Raw genomic sequence first — 3895 nt, forward strand, 5'->3', positions numbered from 1 at the left:
CAGATCCTCTCAAGCTCTGTCAGGTTGGATGCGGAGCGTTGCTGAACAGCTATTTTCAGGTCTCTCCAGTTTGATCAGGTTCAAATCCGGCCTCTGGCTGGGCCACTCAAGGACATTCAGAGACGTGTCTCGAAGCCACTCCTGAATTGTCTTGGCTGTGTGCTTAGGGTTGTTGTCCTGTTGGAAGGTGAACCTTCGCCCTAGTCTGAGGTGCTGAGCGCTCTGGAGCAGGTTTTCATCAAGGATCTCTCTGTGCTTTGCTCTGTTCATCTTTGCCTCGATCCTGACTAGTCTCCCAGTCCCTGCCTCAGAAAAACATCTCATTTTTTTACATTTACATTTATTGGTCATTTAGCAGACGCTCTTATCCAGAGCGACTTACAGTAGTGAGTGCATACATTTCATGCATTTCTTTTTGTTTTGTTTTTTGTACTGGCCCCCCGTGGGAATCGAACCCACAACCCTGGCATTGCACACACCATGCTGGCGTTACAAACACCATGCTCTACCAACTGAGCCACAGGGAAGGCCCTCCACAGCATGATGCTGCCTCCACCATGATTCACCGAAGGGATGGTGCGAGCTTTCCTCCAAACTTGGCATTTAGGCCAAAGAGTTCAATTTTGGTTTCATCAGGCCAGAGAATCTTGTTTTAGGTGCCTTTTGGCAAACTCCATTCGGGCTGTCGTGCCTTTTACTGAGGAGTGGCTTCCGTCTGGCCACTCTATGATAAAGGCCTGATTGGTGGAGTGCTGCAGAGATGGTTGTCCTTCCGGAAGGTTCTCCCTTCTCCACAGAGCAACTAGAGCTCTGTCAGAGTGACCACCGGGTTCTTGGTCACCTCCCTAACCAAGGCACTTCTCCCCAGATTGCTCAGTTTGGCCGGGCGGCCAGCTCTAGGAAAAGTCTTCCAAACTTATTTCATTATTTCATTTGGTTCCAAACTTATTTCATTTAAGAATGATGGACGCCACTGTGTTCTTGGGGACCTCCAACGCTGCATAAATGTTTTGGTACCCTTCTCCAGATCTGTGCATCAACATTATGGGGTATTGTGTGCAGATGGATTAAATAAAAAAATCCTCATCAATTTTAGAATAAGGCTTTAACGTAACAAAATGTGGAAAAAGGGTCTGAATACTTTCCGACGGCACTGTATCATACGAAATGGATGCTGGATATCCACAAATTAACACATACCATAAGAAATGTAACATATGATGCTAATTGAAGTGTCCCGGGTTCACATTTATTACGTCTAACCTTGAGTCAAGGTTGGTATTTGACGTTTAGGCTTGTAGCTGTGACTAACAGTACATACCAAGACTCTTCAGTTAGCCTGCAGGAAATCTGACACCCTGAAACTCAGAAACACTACAGGTACTTTGGGCCGTTCAGAGTGAATAACAAGTAGTGTCTCTCTTTTCACCCCTTGAAACTCAAGGTGATACAATATTGAATATGCTTTCACAGTCTTGATTTGATGGTCATTGCAGATATCCCTTGGACGTTTTTCAGTTGTGATACCGAGAAAATAAAAAATGAAGGCTGGGAAAATTACAGTGACTTCACAACATGCATGGTCACTCCTGTGACAACAAATAATTGTTTTACAGTTTTTTCCAACTGGAACAATTTTAAGGTTAACATAAATTGATAAAGTTTATGTACCCCACTTTATCCTGTTGTGGGTACAATAACATGAGAAAGGGTTTCAAAGTTACCAGCACCATCTGTCTCCATACATTTTGAGTTCATGTTGTCAGACTCATACTGTTCACAATGGCATTCCAATTCAAAGTAATAATTTTTGACAAATGTGCACCCAGAATACCCTTGTTTGTGCCAATTAAGGAATAAAATGTATTGGAAAAGTTTGGTATTTTTATTAGATTCCCTACAGTTTCAGTTCAAGGGTAAAGAAACATGGTGTTCTGTGCATGGTTTTAATCTTACTCTGTAACTGTCCGGAACAAATGAACACTAGCATTAAAAATAGAGTAACAACAAAGTCCTGCATTATTTGAAGATATTTACGAGGATAAAACAACTTGGGAGATCTACTAAACTGATGACAACCTGGGAGATCTACTAAACTGATGACAACCTGGGAGATCTACTACACTGATGACAACCTGGGAGATCTACTAAACTGATGACAACCTGGGAGATCTACTACACTAATGACAACCTGGGAGATCTACTACACTAATGACAACCTGGGAGATCTACTACACTAATGACAACCTGGGAGATCTGCTACACTAATGACAACCTGGGAGATCTACTAAACTAATGACAACCTGGGAGATCTACTAAACTAATGACAACCTGGGAGATCTACTACACTAATGAGCAACCTGGGAGATCTACTACACTGATGACAACCTGGGAGATCTACTACACTGATGACAACCTGGGAGATCTACTACACTGATGACAACCTGGGAGATCTACTACACTGATGACAACCTGGGAGATCTACTACACTGATGACAACCTGGGAGATCTACTACACTGATGACAACCTGGGAGATCTACTACACTGATGACAACCTGGGAGATCTACTACACTGATGACAACCTGGGAGATCTACTACACTGATGACAACCTGGGAGATCTATGCTGATGACAATGTTGTTTCATATTGATTCTTACCTTTAATGATAAACTGTAACAGTCAAAATATCCTAAAGTCACCCCTACTATGGAATGCCAGTTCAGTTCAGGTTGGCACGCTATCGTGAACATTTTGTTAGTAACGTTAAAACAGATCCAAACATAACATAGCTTCCAAGTTATGTGTTGAATGACAAGGAGAGTATCAAAATACACAATCATTCCCAAATCAAACTCCACAAAGGAGTACATTTTTAAGCATCAAATTGAGGGCGCAGATAATTAACCTTGCCGTGAAGGCGGTAAGAATAGCTAAGCAATGTGGTATTTGAGAGGAGTTGATTTGAATCAAGCTGCAGATTATTATTTGTGCAGTTTTACGTTCCTATTTTTAATTAGATTCCCAGCACCCATCCATTTACACCATAAAGTCATACATACATTAAGGAATATGCGGTGGTGGCCGTTGATTGGGCGAATACCCTGGGCGGCGGGGGTTGGGGGAGATGTCAACAAAGCAGCATGACAGAAATATTATAACAAGTTTTCAAATTACCGGATGTTTCTTTGGGAAGATACATAAAGTGACCTGTGCATTTGAACAACAGCATAAATACACCAATTTCCCTTTTGCATGTAAAAACAGAATCACCCCAGCTGCACATGCTGCCACTGTTTTGATGACCAACTATTTTAGTGCATCGGTGAAACAAGCACAGGGAAAACGCAACAAGCACAGAGGAGACAAGTCAAAACAAATGATGTAACTGGGGGATAGCTAGCATAATGTCACAAAGCATGATGAGCTCACCAGTTAACTTTAGTTAGACTTGAAATCGGCATGCGAGCCAGCTTGCCGGTAGCTGGTGTCCACTAGCTAGCATCTGATGAACAGCAGGGGAAACCAAAAACTTTGTTGCGAATTGGGCACAGAGCCATGGTTGTTTTGTCTTACTAGGTCTGCAAGTAGTTTCTAGCTAGTGTGCCTTCTGTCCTTCAACAGTTGATGGATGTAGATGTCTGGTTTATCAGGTCCCAGGCTGAGGCTCCCAATGATTATTTATTCACAAGTCCATTGCAATTTGCGCCATCTGTTGAGTACCTGATAGAGAAGGTCTGGGCGTTCATTTCAACGCGTAAGGATGGTTCATTTACTTTTGGCTGTGAAAATTGTGATAAAATCCTGCAATCTCATTGGTGCCGTCCCCCCATTAGCAAGCAATGTAATAACTGGCAATGCCATAAAAGCGCTGGGGAGCAGGCCGAGCACCCGGG

General features: G+C 42.7%; 1 non-coding gene across 1 annotated transcript; it reads right to left on the reverse strand.

The window, feature by feature from the left end:
• Positions 1 to 434: 434 nt before the first annotated feature.
• trnat-ugu (transfer RNA threonine (anticodon UGU)) lies at positions 435 to 530 on the reverse strand. The gene is made up of 2 exons: positions 491 to 530; positions 435 to 470 (listed from the first exon to the last, which is right to left on the reverse strand). It is a non-coding gene; the product is annotated as a tRNA-Thr (tRNA).
• Between the last annotated feature and the right edge of the window lie 3365 nt (positions 531 to 3895).

The sequence above is a fragment of the Salmo salar genome, chromosome 01, assembly GCF_965601325.2.
Source record: "Salmo salar chromosome 01, fSalSal1, whole genome shotgun sequence".
NCBI lineage: Eukaryota > Metazoa > Chordata > Actinopteri > Salmoniformes > Salmonidae > Salmo > Salmo salar.